This window comes from Falco punctatus, assembly GCF_963210335.1.
Source record: "Falco punctatus genome assembly, contig: scaffold_22, whole genome shotgun sequence".
NCBI lineage: Eukaryota > Metazoa > Chordata > Aves > Falconiformes > Falconidae > Falco > Falco punctatus.
Genome location: NW_027660223.1, coordinates 1,860,646 through 1,873,443, shown reverse-complemented (window position 1 = coordinate 1,873,443; position 12,798 = coordinate 1,860,646).

The window sequence follows — 12,798 nt, the reverse complement described above, 5'->3', positions numbered from 1 at the left end:
CTTAACTTTAAGATGTACCATTAAGACTTAACCTTAAAGCGTAACCTTAAGATTTACACTCAATACTTAACCCTAAGACTTAACCCTATGATTTAAACTTAAGGTTAAACCTTAAGACAAAACTTGAAGACTTAATTCAAAGACTTATCCCTAAGACTCAACACTGAGACTTAAACCTAAGATTTAAGACTTAACCCTAAGACTTAGCCCCAAGACTTAAGTCTAAGACTTAAACTTATGAATTAAACTTTAGACTTAACCCTAAGATTCAAGCCATAAGACTTCACCTTAAGACTTAACCTGAAGACTTAACCTTAAAATTTAACCCTAAGACTGAACCCTAAAATATAACTTTTAAGACTTAACAATAAGCCTGAACATTAAGACACAACCTTACGACTTCTACCCTGAGACCTAACCTTGAGACTTAACACTGAGATTTAACCCTAAGACTTAACTTTAAGATGTAACATTCGGACTTAACCTTAAAACTTAATCCTAAGCCTCAACCTTAAGAAGTAACTTGAAGACTTAACCCTGAGAATGAACTCTAAGACTTCAACTTAATAATGAACGCTCAGATATAACCCTCAGACTTAAACTTAAGAAATAGCCCTAAGACTTAACCTTAATATTTAACTTTAAGATGTAACCTTAAGGCTTAACCCTAAACTTAACCCTAAGAGTTAACCTTAAGTGTTGACCTTACAGATTTAACCCTAAGAGTTAACCGTAGGACTGAAACGTTAAGACTTAACCCTAAGACTTATCCCCAAGACTTAACTCTAAAGAGTTAACCCTAAGACTTCAACTTGTGATTTCAACTTTAGACTGAACGCTAAGACTTAAAATTACGATTTAACATTAAGATTTAACCATAAGACTTAACCCTAAGACTTCAGGTTAAGTTTTAACCTTAAGACTCAACCCTGAGACTTAGTCGTGAAATTTATCCATAAGACTTATCCCTAAAACTGAAAACTGAGACTTAAACCTAAGATTTAACCTGAAGACTTAACCCTAAAACGTAGCCCTGAGACTTATCCTTGAGCTTTAACCTTGATACTTAATCCTGAGACTTCGCCCTAAGACTTATCCCCAAGACATAACTCTAAGGCTTAACCCTAAGACTTAACCTTAAGGCTCAACCTTAAGACTTAACATTAAGACTTAACCCTGAGACTTAACCATAAGACTTATCCTCAAGATTGTACTCTAAGACTTAACCCTAAGACTTAAGATGCAGACTCAACCCTAAGACTCAATCTATGAGATGTAAACTAAAGACTTAATTAACCCTAAGACTCAATCTATGAGATGTAAACTTAAGACTTAACCTTTAGGAATTAACCCTGACACTTAACCTTAAGGCTTAACCCTAAGACTTAAGCTTAAGGTTTAAACTTAAGACTTATCCCTAAGACATAATCCTGAGACTTAACCCTAAGACTTAACCTCAATTTAACTTCAAAACTTAACCCTAAGACTGAATCCTAAGACACAACTTGACCACGTAACCCTGAGACTTAACCTTGAGACTTTACCTTGAAATTTAACCCTGGGATTTAACCCTAAGTCTTAATGCTAAGACTTAACTTTAAGATGTACCATTAAGACTTAACCTTAAAGCGTAACCTTAAGATTTACACTCAATACTTAACCCTAAGACTTAACCCTATGATTTAAACTTAAGGTTAAACCTTAAGACAAAACTTGAAGACTTAATTCAAAGACTTATCCCTAAGACTCAACACTGAGACTTAAACCTAAGATTTAAGACTTAACCCTAAGACTTAGCCCCAAGACTTAAGTCTAAGACTTAAACTTATGAATTAAACTTTAGACTTAACCCTAAGATTCAAGCCATAAGACTTCACCTTAAGACTTAACCTGAAGACTTAACCTTAAAATTTAACCCTAAGACTGAACCCTAAAATATAACTTTTAAGACTTAACAATAAGCCTGAACATTAAGACACAACCTTACGACTTCTACCCTGAGACCTAACCTTGAGACTTAACACTGAGATTTAACCCTAAGACTTAACTTTAAGATGTAACATTCGGACTTAACCTTAAAACTTAATCCTAAGCCTCAACCTTAAGAAGTAACTTGAAGACTTAACCCTGAGAATGAACTCTAAGACTTCAACTTAATAATGAACGCTCAGATATAACCCTCAGACTTAAACTTAAGAAATAGCCCTAAGACTTAACCTTAATATTTAACTTTAAGATGTAACCTTAAGGCTTAACCCTAAACTTAACCCTAAGAGTTAACCTTAAGTGTTGACCTTACAGATTTAACCCTAAGAGTTAACCGTAGGACTGAAACGTTAAGACTTAACCCTAAGACTTATCCCCAAGACTTAACTCTAAAGAGTTAACCCTAAGACTTCAACTTGTGATTTAAACTTTAGACTGAACGCTAAGACTTAAAATTACGATTTAACATTAAGATTTAACCATAAGACTTAACCCTAAGACTTCAGGTTAAGTTTTAACCTTAAGACTCAACCCTGAGACTTAGTCGTGAAATTTATCCATAAGACTTATCCCTAAAACTGAAAACTGAGACTTAAACCTAAGATTTAACCTGAAGACTTAACCCTAAAACGTAGCCCTGAGACTTATCCTTGAGCTTTAACCTTGATACTTAATCCTGAGACTTCGCCCTAAGACTTATCCCCAAGACATAACTCTAAGGCTTAACCCTAAGACTTAACCTTAAGGCTCAACCTTAAGACTTAACATTAAGACTTAACCCTGAGACTTAACCATAAGACTTATCCTCAAGATTGTACTCTAAGACTTAACCCTAAGACTTAAGATGCAGACTTAACCCTAAGACTCAATCTATGAGATGTAAACTTAAGACTTAATTAACCCTAAGACTCAATCTATGAGATGTAAACTTAAGACTTAACCTTTAGGAATTAACCCTGACACTTAACCTTAAGGCTTAACCCTAAGACTTAAGCTTAAGGTTTAAACTTAAGACTTATCCCTAAGACATAATCCTGAGACTTAACCCTAAGACTTAACCTCAATTTAACTTCAAAACTTAACCCTAAGACTGAATCCTAAGACACAACTTGACCACGTAACCCTGAGACTTAACCTTGAGACTTTACCTTGAAATTTAACCCTGGGATTTAACCCTAAGTCTTAATGCTAAGACTTAACTTTAAGATGTACCATTAAGACTTAACCTTAAAGCGTAACCTTAAGATTTACACTCAATACTTAACCCTAAGACTTAACCCTATGATTTAAACTTAAGGTTAAACCTTAAGACAAAACTTGAAGACTTAATTCAAAGACTTATCCCTAAGACTCAACACTGAGACTTAAACCTAAGATTTAAGACTTAACCCTAAGACTTAGCCCCAAGACTTAAGTCTAAGACTTAAACTTATGAATTAAACTTTAGACTTAACCCTAAGATTCAAGCCATAAGACTTCACCTTAAGACTTAACCTGAAGACTTAACCTTAAAATTTAACCCTAAGACTGAACCCTAAAATATAACTTTTAAGACTTAACAATAAGCCTGAACATTAAGACACAACCTTACGACTTCTACCCTGAGACCTAACCTTGAGACTTAACACTGAGATTTAACCCTAAGACTTAACTTTAAGATGTAACATTCGGACTTAACCTTAAAACTTAATCCTAAGCCTCAACCTTAAGAAGTAACTTGAAGACTTAACCCTGAGAATGAACTCTAAGACTTCAACTTAATAATTAACGCTCAGATATAACCCTCAGACTTAAACTTAAGAAATAGCCCTAAGACTTAACCTTAATATTTAACTTTAAGATGTAACCTTAAGGCTTAACCCTAAACTTAACCCTAAGAGTTAACCTTAAGTGTTGACCTTACAGATTTAACCCTAAGAGTTAACCTTAGGACTGAAACGTTAAGACTTAACCCTAAGACTTATCCCCAAGACTTAACTCTAAAGAGTTAACCCTAAGACTTCAACTTGTGATTTCAACTTTAGACTGAACGCTAAGACTTAAAATTACGATTTAACATTAAGATTTAACCATAAGACTTAACCCTAAGACTTCAGGTTAAGTTTTAACCTTAAGACTCAACCCTGAGACTTAGTCGTGAAATTTATCCATAAGACTTATCCCTAAAACTGAAAACTGAGACTTAAACCTAAGATTTAACCTGAAGACTTAACCCTAAAACGTAGCCCTGAGACTTATCCTTGAGCTTTAACCTTGATACTTAATCCTGAGACTTCGCCCTAAGACTTATCCCCAAGACATAACTCTAAGGCTTAACCCTAAGACTTAACCTTAAGGCTCAACCTTAAGACTTAACCCTGAGACTTAACCATAAGACTTATCCTCAAGATTGTACTCTAAGACTTAACCCTAAGACTTAAGATGCAGACTTAACCCTAAGACTCAATCTATGAGATGTAAACTTAAGACTTAATTAACCCTAAGACTCAATCTATGAGATGTAAACTTAAGACTTAACCTTTAGGAATTAACCCTGACACTTAACCTTAAGGCTTAACCCTAAGACTTAAGCTTAAGGTTTAAACTTAAGACTTATCCCTAAGACATAATCCTGAGACTTAACCCTAAGACTTAACCTCAATTTAACTTCAAAACTTAACCCTAAGACTGAATCCTAAGACACAACTTGACCACGTAACCCTGAGACTTAACCTTGAGACTTTACCTTGAAATTTAACCCTGGGATTTAACCCTAAGTCTTAATGCTAAGACTTAACTTTAAGATGTACCATTAAGACTTAACCTTAAAGCGTAACCTTAAGATTTACACTCAATACTTAACCCTAAGACTTAACCCTATGATTTAAACTTAAGGTTAAACCTTAAGACAAAACTTGAAGACTTAATTCAAAGACTTATCCCTAAGACTCAACACTGAGACTTAAACCTAAGATTTAAGACTTAACCCTAAGACTTAGCCCCAAGACTTAAGTCTAAGACTTAAACTTATGAATTAAACTTTAGACTTAACCCTAAGATTCAAGCCATAAGACTTCACCTTAAGACTTAACCTGAAGACTTAACCTTAAAATTTAACCCTAAGACTGAACCCTAAAATATAACGTTTAAGACTTAACAATAAGCCTGAACATTAAGACACAACCTTACGACTTCTACCCTGAGACCTAACCTTGAGACTTAACACTGAGATTTAACCCTAAGACTTAACTTTAAGATGTAACATTCGGACTTAACCTTAAAACTTAATCCTAAGCCTCAACCTTAAGAAGTAACTTGAAGACTTAACCCTGAGAATGAACTCTAAGACTTCAACTTAATAATTAACGCTCAGATATAACCCTCAGACTTAAACTTAAGAAATAGCCCTAAGACTTAACCTTAATATTTAACTTTAAGATGTAACCTTAAGGCTTAACCCTAAACTTAACCCTAAGAGTTAACCTTAAGTGTTGACCTTACAGATTTAACCCTAAGAGTTAACCGTAGGACTGAAACGTTAAGACTTAACCCTAAGACTTATCCCCAAGACTTAACTCTAAAGAGTTAACCCTAAGACTTCAACTTGTGATTTAAACTTTAGACTGAACGCTAAGACTTAAAATTACGATTTAACATTAAGATTTAACCTTAAGACTTAACCCTAAGACTTCAGGTTAAGTTTTAACCTTAAGACTCAACCCTGAGACTTAGTCGTGAAATTTATCCATAAGACTTATCCCTAAAACTGAAAACTGAGACTTAAACCTAAGATTTAACCTGAAGACTTAACCCTAAAACGTAGCCCTGAGACTTATCCTTGAGCTTTAACCTTGATACTTAATCCTGAGACTTCGCCCTAAGACTTATCCCCAAGACATAACTCTAAGGCTTAACCCTAAGACTTAACCTTAAGGCTCAACCTTAAGACTTAACATTAAGACTTAACCCTGAGACTTAACCATAAGACTTATCCTCAAGATTGTACTCTAAGACTTAACCCTAAGACTTAAGATGCAGACTTAACCCTAAGACTCAATCTATGAGATGTAAACTTAAGACTTAATTAACCCTAAGACTCAATCTATGAGATGTAAACTTAAGACTTAACCTTTAGGAATTAACCCTGACACTTAACCTTAAGGCTTAACCCTAAGACTTAAGCTTAAGGTTTAAACTTAAGACTTATCCCTAAGACATAATCCTGAGACTTAACCCTAAGACTTAACCTCAATTTAACTTCAAAACTTAACCCTAAGACTGAATCCTAAGACACAACTTGACCACGTAACCCTGAGACTTAACCTTGAGACTTTACCTTGAAATTTAACCCTGGGATTTAACCCTAAGTCTTAATGCTAAGACTTAACTTTAAGATGTACCATTAAGACTTAACCTTAAAGCGTAACCTTAAGATTTACACTCAATACTTAACCCTAAGACTTAACCCTATGATTTAAACTTAAGGTTAAACCTTAAGACAAAACTTGAAGACTTAATTCAAAGACTTATCCCTAAGACTCAACACTGAGACTTAAACCTAAGATTTAAGACTTAACCCTAAGACTTAGCCCCAAGACTTAAGTCTAAGACTTAAACTTATGAATTAAACTTTAGACTTAACCCTAAGATTCAAGCCATAAGACTTCACCTTAAGACTTAACCTGAAGACTTAACCTTAAAATTTAACCCTAAGACTGAACCCTAAAATATAACTTTTAAGACTTAACAATAAGCCTGAACATTAAGACACAACCTTACGACTTCTACCCTGAGACCTAACCTTGAGACTTAACACTGAGATTTAACCCTAAGACTTAACTTTAAGATGTAACATTCGGACTTAACCTTAAAACTTAATCCTAAGCCTCAACCTTAAGAAGTAACTTGAAGACTTAACCCTGAGAATGAACTCTAAGACTTCAACTTAATAATTAACGCTCAGATATAACCCTCAGACTTAAACTTAAGAAATAGCCCTAAGACTTAACCTTAATATTTAACTTTAAGATGTAACCTTAAGGCTTAACCCTAAACTTAACCCTAAGAGTTAACCTTAAGTGTTGACCTTACAGATTTAACCCTAAGAGTTAACCTTAGGACTGAAACGTTAAGACTTAACCCTAAGACTTATCCCCAAGACTTAACTCTAAAGAGTTAACCCTAAGACTTCAACTTGTGATTTAAACTTTAGACTGAACGCTAAGACTTAAAATTACGATTTAACATTAAGATTTAACCATAAGACTTAACCCTAAGACTTCAGGTTAAGTTTTAACCTTAAGACTCAACCCTGAGACTTAGTCGTGAAATTTATCCATAAGACTTATCCCTAAAACTGAAAACTGAGACTTAAACCTAAGATTTAACCTGAAGACTTAACCCTAAAACGTAGCCCTGAGACTTATCCTTGAGCTTTAACCTTGATACTTAATCCTGAGACTTCGCCCTAAGACTTATCCCCAAGACATAACTCTAAGGCTTAACCCTAAGACTTAACCTTAAGGCTCAACCTTAAGACTTAACATTAAGACTTAACCCTGAGACTTAACCATAAGACTTATCCTCAAGATTGTACTCTAAGACTTAACCCTAAGACTTAAGATGCAGACTTAACCCTAAGACTCAATCTATGAGATGTAAACTTAAGACTTAATTAACCCTAAGACTCAATCTATGAGATGTAAACTTAAGACTTAACCTTTAGGAATTAACCCTGACACTTAACCTTAAGGCTTAACCCTAAGACTTAAGCTTAAGGTTTAAACTTAAGACTTATCCCTAAGACATAATCCTGAGACTTAACCCTAAGACTTAACCTCAATTTAACTTCAAAACTTAACCCTAAGACTGAATCCTAAGACACAACTTGACCACGTAACCCTGAGACTTAACCTTGAGACTTTACCTTGAAATTTAACCCTGGGATTTAACCCTAAGTCTTAATGCTAAGACTTAACTTTAAGATGTACCATTAAGACTTAACCTTAAAGCGTAACCTTAAGATTTACACTCAATACTTAACCCTAAGACTTAACCCTATGATTTAAACTTAAGGTTAAACCTTAAGACAAAACTTGAAGACTTAATTCAAAGACTTATCCCTAAGACTCAACACTGAGACTTAAACCTAAGATTTAAGACTTAACCCTAAGACTTAGCCCCAAGACTTAAGTCTAAGACTTAAACTTATGAATTAAACTTTAGACTTAACCCTAAGATTCAAGCCATAAGACTTCACCTTAAGACTTAACCTGAAGACTTAACCTTAAAATTTAACCCTAAGACTGAACCCTAAAATATAACTTTTAAGACTTAACAATAAGCCTGAACATTAAGACACAACCTTACGACTTCTACCCTGAGACCTAACCTTGAGACTTAACACTGAGATTTAACCCTAAGACTTAACTTTAAGATGTAACATTCGGACTTAACCTTAAAACTTAATCCTAAGCCTCAACCTTAAGAAGTAACTTGAAGACTTAACCCTGAGAATGAACTCTAAGACTTCAACTTAATAATGAACGCTCAGATATAACCCTCAGACTTAAACTTAAGAAATAGCCCTAAGACTTAACCTTAATATTTAACTTTAAGATGTAACCTTAAGGCTTAACCCTAAACTTAACCCTAAGAGTTAACCTTAAGTGTTGACCTTACAGATTTAACCCTAAGAGTTAACCGTAGGACTGAAACGTTAAGACTTAACCCTAAGACTTATCCCCAAGACTTAACTCTAAAGAGTTAACCCTAAGACTTCAACTTGTGATTTCAACTTTAGACTGAACGCTAAGACTTAAAATTACGATTTAACATTAAGATTTAACCATAAGACTTAACCCTAAGACTTCAGGTTAAGTTTTAACCTTAAGACTCAACCCTGAGACTTAGTCGTGAAATTTATCCATAAGACTTATCCCTAAAACTGAAAACTGAGACTTAAACCTAAGATTTAACCTGAAGACTTAACCCTAAAACGTAGCCCTGAGACTTATCCTTGAGCTTTAACCTTGATACTTAATCCTGAGACTTCGCCCTAAGACTTATCCCCAAGACATAACTCTAAGGCTTAACCCTAAGACTTAACCTTAAGGCTCAACCTTAAGACTTAACATTAAGACTTAACCCTGAGACTTAACCATAAGACTTATCCTCAAGATTGTACTCTAAGACTTAACCCTAAGACTTAAGATGCAGACTCAACCCTAAGACTCAATCTATGAGATGTAAACTAAAGACTTAATTAACCCTAAGACTCAATCTATGAGATGTAAACTTAAGACTTAACCTTTAGGAATTAACCCTGACACTTAACCTTAAGGCTTAACCCTAAGACTTAAGCTTAAGGTTTAAACTTAAGACTTATCCCTAAGACATAATCCTGAGACTTAACCCTAAGACTTAACCTCAATTTAACTTCAAAACTTAACCCTAAGACTGAATCCTAAGACACAACTTGACCACGTAACCCTGAGACTTAACCTTGAGACTTTACCTTGAAATTTAACCCTGGGATTTAACCCTAAGTCTTAATGCTAAGACTTAACTTTAAGATGTACCATTAAGACTTAACCTTAAAGCGTAACCTTAAGATTTACACTCAATACTTAACCCTAAGACTTAACCCTATGATTTAAACTTAAGGTTAAACCTTAAGACAAAACTTGAAGACTTAATTCAAAGACTTATCCCTAAGACTCAACACTGAGACTTAAACCTAAGATTTAAGACTTAACCCTAAGACTTAGCCCCAAGACTTAAGTCTAAGACTTAAACTTATGAATTAAACTTTAGACTTAACCCTAAGATTCAAGCCATAAGACTTCACCTTAAGACTTAACCTGAAGACTTAACCTTAAAATTTAACCCTAAGACTGAACCCTAAAATATAACTTTTAAGACTTAACAATAAGCCTGAACATTAAGACACAACCTTACGACTTCTACCCTGAGACCTAACCTTGAGACTTAACACTGAGATTTAACCCTAAGACTTAACTTTAAGATGTAACATTCGGACTTAACCTTAAAACTTAATCCTAAGCCTCAACCTTAAGAAGTAACTTGAAGACTTAACCCTGAGAATGAACTCTAAGACTTCAACTTAATAATGAACGCTCAGATATAACCCTCAGACTTAAACTTAAGAAATAGCCCTAAGACTTAACCTTAATATTTAACTTTAAGATGTAACCTTAAGGCTTAACCCTAAACTTAACCCTAAGAGTTAACCTTAAGTGTTGACCTTACAGATTTAACCCTAAGAGTTAACCGTAGGACTGAAACGTTAAGACTTAACCCTAAGACTTATCCCCAAGACTTAACTCTAAAGAGTTAACCCTAAGACTTCAACTTGTGATTTAAACTTTAGACTGAACGCTAAGACTTAAAATTACGATTTAACATTAAGATTTAACCATAAGACTTAACCCTAAGACTTCAGGTTAAGTTTTAACCTTAAGACTCAACCCTGAGACTTAGTCGTGAAATTTATCCATAAGACTTATCCCTAAAACTGAAAACTGAGACTTAAACCTAAGATTTAACCTGAAGACTTAACCCTAAAACGTAGCCCTGAGACTTATCCTTGAGCTTTAACCTTGATACTTAATCCTGAGACTTCGCCCTAAGACTTATCCCCAAGACATAACTCTAAGGCTTAACCCTAAGACTTAACCTTAAGGCTCAACCTTAAGACTTAACATTAAGACTTAACCCTGAGACTTAACCATAAGACTTATCCTCAAGATTGTACTCTAAGACTTAACCCTAAGACTTAAGATGCAGACTTAACCCTAAGACTCAATCTATGAGATGTAAACTTAAGACTTAATTAACCCTAAGACTCAATCTATGAGATGTAAACTTAAGACTTAACCTTTAGGAATTAACCCTGACACTTAACCTTAAGGCTTAACCCTAAGACTTAAGCTTAAGGTTTAAACTTAAGACTTATCCCTAAGACATAATCCTGAGACTTAACCCTAAGACTTAACCTCAATTTAACTTCAAAACTTAACCCTAAGACTGAATCCTAAGACACAACTTGACCACGTAACCCTGAGACTTAACCTTGAGACTTTACCTTGAAATTTAACCCTGGGATTTAACCCTAAGTCTTAATGCTAAGACTTAACTTTAAGATGTACCATTAAGACTTAACCTTAAAGCGTAACCTTAAGATTTACACTCAATACTTAACCCTAAGACTTAACCCTATGATTTAAACTTAAGGTTAAACCTTAAGACAAAACTTGAAGACTTAATTCAAAGACTTATCCCTAAGACTCAACACTGAGACTTAAACCTAAGATTTAAGACTTAACCCTAAGACTTAGCCCCAAGACTTAAGTCTAAGACTTAAACTTATGAATTAAACTTTAGACTTAACCCTAAGATTCAAGCCATAAGACTTCACCTTAAGACTTAACCTGAAGACTTAACCTTAAAATTTAACCCTAAGACTGAACCCTAAAATATAACTTTTAAGACTTAACAATAAGCCTGAACATTAAGACACAACCTTACGACTTCTACCCTGAGACCTAACCTTGAGACTTAACACTGAGATTTAACCCTAAGACTTAACTTTAAGATGTAACATTCGGACTTAACCTTAAAACTTAATCCTAAGCCTCAACCTTAAGAAGTAACTTGAAGACTTAACCCTGAGAATGAACTCTAAGACTTCAACTTAATAATTAACGCTCAGATATAACCCTCAGACTTAAACTTAAGAAATAGCCCTAAGACTTAACCTTAATATTTAACTTTAAGATGTAACCTTAAGGCTTAACCCTAAACTTAACCCTAAGAGTTAACCTTAAGTGTTGACCTTACAGATTTAACCCTAAGAGTTAACCTTAGGACTGAAACGTTAAGACTTAACCCTAAGACTTATCCCCAAGACTTAACTCTAAAGAGTTAACCCTAAGACTTCAACTTGTGATTTCAACTTTAGACTGAACGCTAAGACTTAAAATTACGATTTAACATTAAGATTTAACCATAAGACTTAACCCTAAGACTTCAGGTTAAGTTTTAACCTTAAGACTCAACCCTGAGACTTAGTCGTGAAATTTATCCATAAGACTTATCCCTAAAACTGAAAACTGAGACTTAAACCTAAGATTTAACCTGAAGACTTAACCCTAAAACGTAGCCCTGAGACTTATCCTTGAGCTTTAACCTTGATACTTAATCCTGAGACTTCGCCCTAAGACTTATCCCCAAGACATAACTCTAAGGCTTAACCCTAAGACTTAACCTTAAGGCTCAACCTTAAGACTTAACATTAAGACTTAACCCTGAGACTTAACCATAAGACTTATCCTCAAGATTGTACTCTAAGACTTAACCCTAAGACTTAAGATGCAGACTCAACCCTAAGACTCAATCTATGAGATGTAAACTAAAGACTTAATTAACCCTAAGACTCAATCTATGAGATGTAAACTTAAGACTTAACCTTTAGGAATTAACCCTGACACTTAACCTTAAGGCTTAACCCTAAGACTTAAGCTTAAGGTTTAAACTTAAGACTTATCCCTAAGACATAATCCTGAGACTTAACCCTAAGACTTAACCTCAATTTAACTTCAAAACTTAACCCTAAGACTGAATCCTAAGACACAACTTGACCACGTAACCCTGAGACTTAACCTTGAGACTTTACCTTGAAATTTAACCCTGGGATTTAACCCTAAGTCTTAATGCTAAGACTTAACTTTAAGATGTACCATTAAGACTTAACCTTAAAGCGTAACCTTAAGATTTACACTCAATACTTAACCCTAAGACTTAACCCTATGA